Below are 12,014 nucleotides of genomic sequence, written 5' to 3' on the forward strand. Positions count from 1 at the left end.
ACACCATTAGGTCACCTGATGGAGTTTTTCGGTTCCTTGCCACTGTTGCCTTTGGCTTGCTCAGTTGGGGATATTTGGGGGATATTTAATCAAATTTTATCAATCAATAAATTCCTCTTGTAACAAACTTTGTTGTATTATTTTAATTTAATACTGTGAAGCTGCTTTGATACAATCTGTATTGTGAAAAGCGCTATACAAATAAACTTGACTTGACTTGACTTTACTTTAAAATGTTTTGTTTTTTTTCCTGCTATTCTGTTTGGAGGGAAAAAAGCAACTCAGGCTTTTTATTTCTGATTCTATCTATTCTTGTTTAAACACACACACACACACACACACACACACACACACACACACACACACACACACACACACACACACACACACACACACACACACACACACACACACACACACACACACACACACACACACACACACACACACACACACACACACACACACACACACACACACACACACACACACACACACACACACACACACACACAAAGCCTCCAGCTCATCATGAACAGAGATCTAGATAATTGCTCATGATCTAATGATAGAAAATGGTCGAGTGCTTTCTTGTATCATGGGGGCAAGTTGCTACATTTTAAGCTCAATGAATCATGGTGAATACAGATTCAAGAAATGAGCAAGTGTATCATCTATGTTCAGATCTCACTCAACCATTCACTATCCACCAGGTATCCGATTATGAGCTGTTTGTCTGCAGGCATCAAACCAGTAAAATACCCTTCTAAACACAAGATGTATCATCATTTGGATTATTTTACTAGCATTACAGGAGATAATTATATTCCATTTGATCAAACATACCTACATTTAGATAGGTGGGCAAACGCATTTTTGTCTCAGTGCATGCATTGTCTGGCAACGCTAGCTTAGCTTAGCATAATGAATGGAATCCTTTGTTGCCGGATAACATGACTCGTGAGTAAAAGTGATAAAAAAAAATTAAAAACCTAATTACTTCTTGTAAGCAGATATTGACTTGGGACTATATTGGGATGAAGCACAGGCGAGGCACTGCTACTTGCGCGCAGAGATATCACGCAACACCTTAAATCCGCTATCTCTGCTCCCAAGATATCTGATATATCTGCGCCCAAGTAGCAGTGCTTCGCCTGTGGTTAGGTTAGTCTTATAAAGCCTGCTTAAATGTTGTGGGAAAAGTACCAGTGTGAAGAGCGGTGTTGATGATATGAGTGAGTGCGGGTACAACTAAAGAAGAAATGGATTGAAGGAGATGAGAGGGGATAGGATCAAGAGGACAGGTAGTAGGGTGATTGGAAAAGTTGAGTTTTGAGACTTCTGTCTCAGAGTGGAGAGAAGGAAGGTAGAATGTGTGTGTTAGCTGTCACTGTCTTCAGTCATTGTCTTGTTGACCTTGGATTATATCAATAAACTGCACATGGGTTCTATTTCAACTTGCCACCAGTGGACCAAATCTATGGAAGAAAAATAATGTCAAATGTTTTTGAAATAAAAAGCCTGTTGAATTGCACTACTTGAAAAAAAAATAGGCATTACATTAACCATGCTTGCATTTTAATGCATTGTATTTTTAGGGCTTGCATTTTTATGGGCTGAAATTCAACATGGTTGAATATTTAAGCTGTGAATATTTCAATTAAAAACATTTCAAACACATTTACATTATTAAAAATTCAATAATCCATATTCACCTTTCATATTTCACTTCCAAAATATTCAAACTGTTTAAAAATACAGCCTATAATATTCAACAGGCATTTTTCGGTCCATTTTATTTCGCTTTGCAAATTCGCTTCCACAAATTCAGTGGTTCAAATTCGACAGTAAATTCAACATAGACATCCAGGAACTGCAGGAAAAGCAGTAGATTGCCGAGCATACTCTCCATCTGCTGTTAGTCGACCTCACCAGCAGGGGGTGCAAAAGCGCGTGTTGTTGACGAAGACCAGCAACAGTTAGAACAAGCCATTCATTCATAAAACTCATTTACAGCAATGTAAGTGTATTTGTGATTATTATGATGGCTGTTTTATGTTAAATTCAGTGTCTTCACGGTTACTTTTCCTGTGTAGCCTACATGCATCTTTCTCTACCGTGAACGAGATTATAATATTATTTCCCGATGCAGATATATAGAGCCAATGTTACATTTTTGAGGTTGACATATATTTCTCTTGGTTGTTTAGTTGCCTTAACTTTATATTGTGGCGATGTGCTGCATGCAGGCTATTAGGGTTTCCCTCAATACTTAAGGATTCCCCTGCTGGAAATATAAAACTCTTAACGTAGCTAATATAACTAATGCAGTGATACTAATACAGAATAACGCGCAAAGTTTAATGCTGAGCGTTTCCCAGTGATAGACTGGCATAAAGTTGTCTTGACGTTGGACATTCGCACATTTAGGGACCGTCTCTAAAGTGTATACGACTTTGGTATACACGTTTCTAACTTCGATAGCATTTGAATAGAACGACTTACAGTCATAAAACCAACTGTAAAGTGTTCATGTAGTGTCAGGCATAATGCGCACCCTTTGGATTTTTGATTCAAATAAATTAAAGTTTGCTATTGAAGTTAGAAACGTGTATAATGTTGTATGCAACTTTGGAGATGGTCCCTAAATATGCGAATGTCCAATGTCAAGCCAATTTTAATTTAGGCTACATTTAGTCATTTAACAGACGCTTTTATCCAAAGCGATTTACAGTTCAACTAACAATAGGAGGACAACAATATGCAAGTGCTATGACTCTTCCCAGTTTAAACTAATGCAATACACGTAGGCATAGCTTACTATACTGTATACTATACATATATATAGAGAGAGAGAGATAGATAGAGAGAGAGAGAGAGAGAGAGAGAGAGAGAGAGAGAGAGAGAGAAGAGAAAATAAAGTGTTAGTATTAATTGATCAAGTGTTGATTTTGTGGCAGTATATCACGAAACGCTCTGCATGAAACTTTGCGCGTTAAAGGCACAATATGTAATTTTTTTGCTTTAAAAATAGCAAAAATCACTATATCTATGTTATATATATATTTTTGTGTGGAACTTACATTATCCCGACTGTTTCCAACAACTTTCAAACCAGGAGAAATTTTAATTTAATTTTTAGACACGGCACGTTTCTTTATTTCCGTTTTGTCGCAGTCAATGGCGTCATATCCGCGTTGTCCCTGGTTTCCGCTTGTACTGCCATGGTAACCAGAGCTATGAACCAGAGCCCTCTGATAGTAACCAAGACGACAGACGTGGACCACTGTAGTTTGCAATGTCTATCTGCACGCTGTTGTTATTTCGTTCAAACATTATGGACCATGGCAAGCAGACTTTGGATAAAAAAGGAGAACTAAACTGAGAATCAATATCAGCGCTGTGTTTTCAAGATGCCTAGAGCTCCCAAAGACAGTATATAAACGAGAGCTCCACGTCCGAGACTTCGACCGCTTCTACATGTACTTTATTAAACAGGTGAGCACATTTACATAAAACTAATCAATGTTATATAGTTCAACAATGATACAATGTCAGAATATGATCTGTATGTTATTCTAATGTTGATCTAGCTTACTGCTAGTCTCATACAGCCAAACTAACACATACATTTCAACACATTCAAATGCAGTTTAGTGTGATAGTGTAATGGTAGACCAAGTGAAACAACGCTGCGTTACCTCACAAGTTTAATTTGTCTAATAAACTGACCTGTGAGTTGTAATTCTGCACTTGCGTGTAGTTCGGTAGAATGAGATGTCCATTCCTTTTATATCCGTGGGAGCTAGCGTCGCGTGTGGAGCTGATAGCTGTCTCTTAGCAATCCCGAACTGCTTCATATCACAGTCATGATAAAAGCATCGATGTATTCAGTCATCCATAAACATTATTAGATCGGTCGGCTTGACGTTGACGACAAGATCCATAATTCTTAGCAAATGTTGCGTCATCAAACTACGCCTTTGTTATTGTAAATATGTTAGCGACCCCTAGTGGAGAAAAAAGTCCATAGTGTACGTTTAAGTTCATATTCTGAGTCCATCTGCTTGCCTGTAGCCTACAGCCTACATCTCCAATAAGGTGCGAGTTTGGCCTTTTATATCACTGCATTAGTCCATAAAGCTACGTTAAGCGTTTTGTCCCGACGGAAAGGGAATCCTTTAGTATGAGGTATTGAGGGAAACCGATTATAATCCTGTTCATTGTAGAGAAAGCTGATGACATGTAGGCTACACGGGGAAAGTAACTGTTACGTTCCACGCGTGTTTTGTGTTTTGTTTTCATTGATCTGTGCACGTTAGTGTACTTCACACGTGTTGGCTGTTGTGCTCATTATCTCTTCTCTGTCTCTAGCCCACTCTCTCTGCTCGCAGGTTGCTGTGATTGGCCGAGTCGGACGTCAGTCATCATTAAGGCGGCGCTTGGGAGCCAATCGGAGGCCGTCCAGTTGGTTCAAAAGGATGGAGTGTTCATTCATGCTTTCTCTCTCGATCGCGAACTGAGCTCTTTGTAGCGGAATGAGTTTTCTTTAGTGGACTGAGCTCTTTGTAGCGGAATGAGTTTTCTGTAGCGAACTGAGCTCTTTGTAGCGCAATGAGTTTTCTGTAGTGAATCGAGTTCTTGTCTTTGCCCGCGAATTGAGTTGTGTGCTATGTGCTTTGTTCTTTGTGATGTGTTGTCTACCTTTTCGTTTGCTCTGAGACATCGGTTAACAGCTGTTATAGTGGGAAGAGAACACAGGTTATTATATTGCGATATACACTGCACACGTAGCAGATGATTGTCTAGACACACTAGGTAAGAAGTGAGCGCCACTTAATGTATCTTCTGTTTTGTTAGATAGCTTAGTTAAGGTGCCGGATGCACTGAAGATTTTGGTCTATTTTCTACATTTTGCTTTGGTTAGATTAGGTTTAGATTAAGGATTGTTTTGTTATATTCTGTTTTTTTTTTTTGCCACCGCTTTCGTTCATTTCCTAATTATTTATTGTTTGTTTATATTATTACATTGTACATAGTACACATCATCATCATTATTATTATTATTATTATTATTGTTGTTACTGGATCTAGTGGCTTTGGCTTTATGTGTGAATAAAAATCCAGTAACTTCTCTCTTTCAAAAGATTGCCTGTCATGTTCTTCCACCCCATTTCACATACGTTAATATGTAAATGTTACGATACATTCCCTAGACTCTAAAAGTTCGTAACAGTAACAATGAAGTTATTGAATGAAACATAAACACACCTTTTGTGTCTTTATCATCTTTTCCACATATATATACTGACACAGATAATCATTTTCATTTTATGAATGAATGGCTTGTTCTTCTAACTGTTGCTGGTCTTCGTCAACAACACGCGCTTTTGCACCCCCTGCTGGTGAGGTCGACTAACAGCAGATGAAGAGTATGCTCGGCAATCTACTGCTTTTCCTGCAGTTCCTGGATGTCTGTTGAATTTACTGTTGAATTTGAACCACTGAATTTGTGGAAGCCGAAAAATGCCTGTTGAATATTATAGGTTGTATTTTTAAACAGTTTGAATATTTTGGAAGTGAAATATGAAAGGTGAATATGGATTATTGAATTTTTAATAATGAAAATGTGTTTGAAATATTTTTAATTGAAATATTCACAGCTTAAATATTCAACCATGTTGAATTTCAGCCCATAAAAATGCAAGCCCTAAAAATACAATGCATTAAAATGCAAGCATGGTTAATGTAATGCCTATTTTTTTCAAGTAGTGCAATTCAACAGGCTTTTTATTTAAAAAAAACATTTGACATTATTTTTCTTCCATACAAATCATACTGTGTCTATATTATTATTATTATTATTATTATGAGAGGTATATGTTTACAATAAACTGCAAACCAACATTGGCTTTAACGATTTTTTTTTATTTAGGCTCAATGTACCCATTCTGTAACCCGTTCTGATGTAGTTTTTATTTTTTATTTTATGCTTTAACAATTTAAATACATTTCTAGAAAATGACAAACTCAGGATAGTAAAAACTGAAGAAAAAAAATGTAGTTTGACCTTGTGAGGTGCTCAGAGGTGGACGAAGTACACAACTTCCTTACTTGAGTGAAAGTACAGATACTACTGGTCAAATATTACTCCGTTACAAGTAAAAGTTGTAAAGACCTATTTTTACTTAAGTAAAAGTACAGAAGTACTCGTTTTTAAAAATACTTAAGTATCAAAAGTAAAAAGTAAATGTCAATGCATTGTTTTATTATTGTTGCATTGTTGTATGTAATACTTAGAGTACCGTATGCCTCTGAATCTATGCCTGCATACCCTCATATCAATATCACATTTATTTCTAGAACACAGTTCCAGTGGGATTGAATGTGAGATTGAATAAGTGCACTCAATAACGTCCACAATGGTTTCGGACACCCAAATGGCTGTTCCCTCAAATATTGCCCTATTTAAAGTTTTTTGGCTTTTAGTATGAATATGTTAGCCTTACTGTTATCTATAAGCTAGTGTGCAAAAAAGTGACAAAATTCGCATTTAGAAAACCAAACCCAACGTTGAAAATGAAAATCAGGTTTATGTCAGAATCCAATGTCAGATCCATGTGACAGTGGCCATGAAAAACTCCCTATAAGTTGACACTTTCATATAGCCAATTCACATAGCTGAGAAGCTTTGTTCCCTACAGCATACAGTGCAAAGAGGAAACTGTCCTTTATATAATAGCTTTATTTTGATATAAACCTCCACTTTCACATCAACATTGCCCTGCCAACAAGACAGTGTTCTCATTCCTCTGATTACGGAAACCGATGAGCTTTTATCTCTTTCAGAAAGGCATTCATCAGAAAATGTTAATAAGCACATTGCAGAAGGAGAGTAATTATCAAGAGGACAGCTCACGGGAAGTGAAAGGAGAGCTAAGATTGTCTGCATACCAAACACAGTAATGTTGAAATAGAAGGTTACCAAAGAACATCTTTCCTGGTCATTAAACTCTCTTAATTATCTGATCTACATGGCTGCATTTCTCATGGAGATGGCTCAATCAGCTAATGGAGGTATGAACCTCTCACTTGCACTTTAATAGATTGTATCAGCAGGTATACATTTATTGTAGTCTGCTCATGGCAGCCTATCCCTCTTAACAAAAATCATTATGTGCAATAATGTGCCATGAAGCATTTACTGTAGGGCCTACACATCAGCTTCACTAAGGGAGAGAAATATCGACCACTCATGTGCTACTACTGAAATTAAATGCTTTTGCCTGACATCAATTTAATGATTTCAAGAAATGTTTTTAGAGGTCCTAAACCTAAATCAGAAAGCACACTGAATTCCAAAAATGTCCTTTATGAATCCAAAATTAGGTGATCAGTTCTGTCAATGCAATAAAGATGCATGTAAACATTGCATTGGCATTTACCAGTGTGCCTTACATCGCTATGTCTTAAAAGGACAGTTCACCCAAAAAGGACATTTCTGTCATCATTTTATTCCATGTTTGTTTGTCTCTCTCTCTCTCTCTCTCTCTCTCTCTCTCTCTCTCTCTCTCTCTCTCTCTCTCTCATGACATGCGAATGACCCGCCCTCCTTAGTTACTGTTGCTACGCCTGACAAGCTTTCGCGCCTGGCACGTCTATTACAGTATGTATGCACCGGTGTCAGACATTCCCAAGGAGATCATTAGTCATTTTTTGCGAACAGGTGAAATATCTGAGAAAGCAAGACAAAAGGGACTGCAGTATGCATTCGAGGGATATATCCACGACATAATATGAAACCGATTAGAGAATAATTTAATCAAAATTGAAGCTAAAGCCTATACTGTGTAGGTCCCAGCGCAAGCAGCAGCCGCCTCGTACGCTGACCATTCAAATGGGAAACACACAAATTGAGGAACAGCTATGTTCACGCACAGCAGGGTAAGTGAAATTTGAAAATAATCTAATAATTATAAATCAAACAGCTTATCCATAAATCTTGCGAGTTTATATCTCACAATTCTGAAAAAATAAGTCAAAATCGCGAATTATAAAGTCAGAATCGTGTGATATAAAATCGCAATTGCAATAAAAAAAGTCAGAATTGCAGATTTTAAAGTCAGAATTGCGAGATATAAACTTTTAGACTTTTTTTCTCATGAAATCACTGAAGATTGAATTCATTGCCATCACAAGAATAAATTACATTTGAACATATATTCAAATAGAAAAGTTATTTTAAATTGTACTCACATTTTACAATATTACTGTTTTACAATATTAATTTATTTTTATTTTTTGCAGCCTTGGTGAGCATAAACGAGACTTTCAAAAACACTTACAAATCTTACAGAATTGTATTTTTTTGTGGAACAGCATGTAATTCCTCACTGTCAATGTTTTTGCTAATGTAATGCAATTTATTCTTAAAATGGTAGACATTGCAATGTAAGATAGGCGCTATGTAATATAAGGAATGTCTTGTCTCACGAAAATATTGCAAAGTTTCACCAAAACATGTTCCTGTGAGCTCAATCCCAGCTGGCCTCCATTCACTGCTTTGCAGCGTCACAGTAGGCAGTGTGCTGCAAAACCTACAGTTTGTTAACAAAATATTTTTCTCCCAGACACAACCTGTAATTGCTGAGATGAAGGAAGCTTTGTGCACAGTATTTACCTTTCTAAAAACGTCCTGTGTCGATCACACACTGATCCTGAAAGAGTACCATTAGGAGATAGAAGCATTTGGTTTGGCTGAAGTCCTTTGTTTTGTTCTCCAGTCCTCTAAAATAAAAGCACCAAACACAACTGAAAACACCGTCAGTGAAAAGAGGTCACGGATCCTCTGGCATATGCAATCACAGTTCTTTAAACAGAAAAGGTGAAACACTGAAAATGTGTTTGAATCTCACATGTGAAGGTGCAGAAGCAATTTGTGGCTATGAAAGTGTGATTTTACATGTCACTGTATTGCTGAAAAACAACTGAAGTAAATGATTTATAATCACTGACAATGTGGCTGGTTAGCATATTTTTGGAAAGATTTCTCTCAAACTCATTCTCCAATATGATGTTTGAAGCGTCACTGCAATTTCTCAGACATTTTCTACAGACAAAGAATATAAATAATGGGGTCTCCAGGGTTTTGTGATCAAATAAGCTCACGATTCCAATAAAATAGACTTCACAGAGCATAAGCTTATCTCTTATCAGCCCTGAAAGTGGTAAACAAACTCTCATATGACATTTTATTTCAGCAAATAAGATTCAAAGATGTAAACAAAACTATAGATATTGTAAACCTTTATAACAAAAAGAAAAAAGCATCCGTTTTATTAAAACTACAAAAAAGGAATGTTTGTCAGGACAAACTCTTGTGTTTTGGCTTTGCAATGCCTTGCCTGAAAGTTTAAAAAAAAGCCTTAACATTTAAACGGTGTTCACACCATGTTGTAATTACATTTAAGCTGATTAATAATAATAATAATTATATAACAAATTAATTATATAATATAATTAATTATAAATAATAATGATATTATATTAATTATTTATTATAATTATCAATAATAATATAATTGATTAATATTATATTATATTAATAATAACCGAAATTTCGTGATTTCAAATTATGTTATATTAAAGTTCGGAAGGACCATTCATTATGTTTACAATTCACACCTTTTGTTTCAATCGGACTGATTTCATTCAGATTGTTGAATCTGAATGTACTGTTTACATGAACGATAAACAAGTGATCGGGTTGATGTGCGTTATTGCGTTCCTTTAGGTCCCGCTTTCTCGCACGGCACCATTGGTCGGTCGGTCATGTACGTAACGCAAACATTGGTCAAACTGCATCTCAATCATTACCCTCAGCAGCGCTTGCTTGTCAACAGTGGCACATGGCTCCTGGGGCCTGTACCATGATGGTAGTTGAACAAACTCAAGGTTGCAGGATTAGTTTCGAGTTGACAAAACCAAACCAATCCAACCAGGCTGTGTTGGTACCATGATGCTGATCATCAACTTTCTCTGTCAACTCAGGCTTTGATCCTGAGTTTAGGAGTTTAGGTGTGACATCAGTAGCGAACAGCCAATCACATGCTGAGAAAGAGTGAAACTGCGATTCATTTCTCGCGAGATAAGCAGCGCAATTCACTTATTAAATAAAAGTACTAAAATATTAAGAATTTAAAAAAAATTAAACTTGCTTACACAGCAAGAAGAAAATAGCTGTCTATGAAAGAGGACAACTAAAAGAAAAAGTCTCGCTACTGTATATCAGTGCAAGTAAAAGTTGTGAAGTTAGTTTACATTTGATGAAGGTATAGAGAGAATTGAACATTTAAGCTCACATGTAGTCATTTTATAGCTTTATCTTTTGATTCTAAAGCGTATTTATATTTCCTTCATATATTTATTCATTTAAACTCTGCGTAATAATAATTGATGAACTAAAATTGTACGTGTGATTGATTAAGGGTATAATAATTACATAAATAATATCTAAATCATACAAAATTATTATTCTAAATAAGCATTACTAACAGCCAGACGATTTTGTCTTTAAAAATAATTTACTATGTGGCGATCTTTAATTTGGAGTAGAAACAGGTGGAGTGACTTTATCCTATGCTCACAACTGACTGGTCCAAGTTTGGTTTGCAACCTCTTACCTGGAACATAACCTGCCCCGGACCATGTAAGCTCTGGAGCATAAGTTACTATGGCGATGAACACTGCTAAAAGCCAAACCACTTTCATAGTGCCTAAAACCCAGGGTTGGCGCAAACTAAACTGAAACATACCTGGCTAGCCACCTAAACCGGCTTCATGGTATAGGCCCCTGAACAGCGTTAAAAAAAGCCCAAATGTAAATTCACAGATGATTTACAGAGAAAATTCCTGTGTTTTCGTCACGGTCGGGATCCGTGTGAAGCAGAATGCATGACCTACAAAGTTGGCATGTAGACTACGTGCAACCTTGAAGCCCACATAAGGAAAGTATACAAAAGAACATCTGGAGCACTGAAATAATTTTTTACTGAAATAGTGGGAGTTTTTATGGCAACGGATTTAAAAAAAATTTTTTTACCAATGGTCATGAAAAGAAACTGTGACATGTAAAAAGTGTTATTATTATTATTAAGTTTATTTAGATAGGGACAGATACAAATAACATAGATAAACTTTAACAGTCATCTGATGCATGCATCATAGTGTTTTTAGCTAAAGCTAATTTACGACACTTAACATCAACATTATTAAAAGAACAAAAAAAAAAAGGAATAAAAATAAAATGCAATGGAAGAAAATAAAGAAGGACTAAAAGTATACAGAGCGGGCAAAGTCTAAAGACTAAATATGAGAACAACATTGTTCCTGCATTAACCACAATTTGGTGTGTTTTTTAAAGGTGGCTAATGTCGGGATACATTTCAGATGGTCTGGCAGAGAATTCCATAATTTTGCCCCTTTCACTGAAACGGCAGCCTGGGCAAATTATGTTTTACGAAAAGGGATATTACAATTGCCTTTTTACGCTGATCGAGTGGATCTAGTACTTTGCTGTCTTATTACTTTGCAAAGTGGTGGTGGAGCGGCGTCATTTAAGCATTTGAAGACCAGTTTAACAAGATGCAAAGAAATAAAATTAACAAAACTTAAAGGGCCCTATTTTAACGATCTGAAACGCAAGTGTCAAAGCGCAAAGCGCAAGTAACTTTGTGGGCGGGTCTCGGCGCTGTTGCTATTTTCCCGGCGGGATAAATGACTCTTGCGCCAGGCGCAAATCTAAAATGGGTTGGTCTGAAGTAGCTTCATTATTCATAGGTGTGGTTTGGGCGTAACGTGAAATAAACCAATCAGAGCGTCATCTCACATTCCCTTTAAGAGCAGATGCGCTTTTTCCATAGCGGATTGCTATTGTAACGGCGGATTTGCCAGGCGCGCGCCAGCAGCGGTTCACAGCCAAGGAGAGCAACGCTCTCGTCACGGCCGTAAAAGAG

At 36.7% G+C, this 12,014-nt stretch overlaps 1 long non-coding RNA gene across 1 annotated transcript in view; it reads left to right on the forward strand.

Moving 5' to 3' along the window:
* The first annotated feature begins 3,084 nt into the window (after positions 1 to 3,084).
* LOC309499259 overlaps positions 3,085 to 12,014 on the forward strand; it is a 75,406-nt gene continuing 66,476 nt past the window's right edge. Inside the window, exon 1 of the long non-coding RNA XR_014206180.1 lies at positions 3,085 to 3,798. This is a non-coding gene — a long non-coding RNA (uncharacterized lncRNA). The remainder of the gene's footprint in view (positions 3,799 to 12,014) is intronic.

This window comes from Leuciscus leuciscus, assembly GCF_965113295.1.
Source record: "Leuciscus leuciscus genome assembly, chromosome: 5".
Classification (NCBI taxonomy): domain Eukaryota; kingdom Metazoa; phylum Chordata; class Actinopteri; order Cypriniformes; family Leuciscidae; genus Leuciscus; species Leuciscus leuciscus.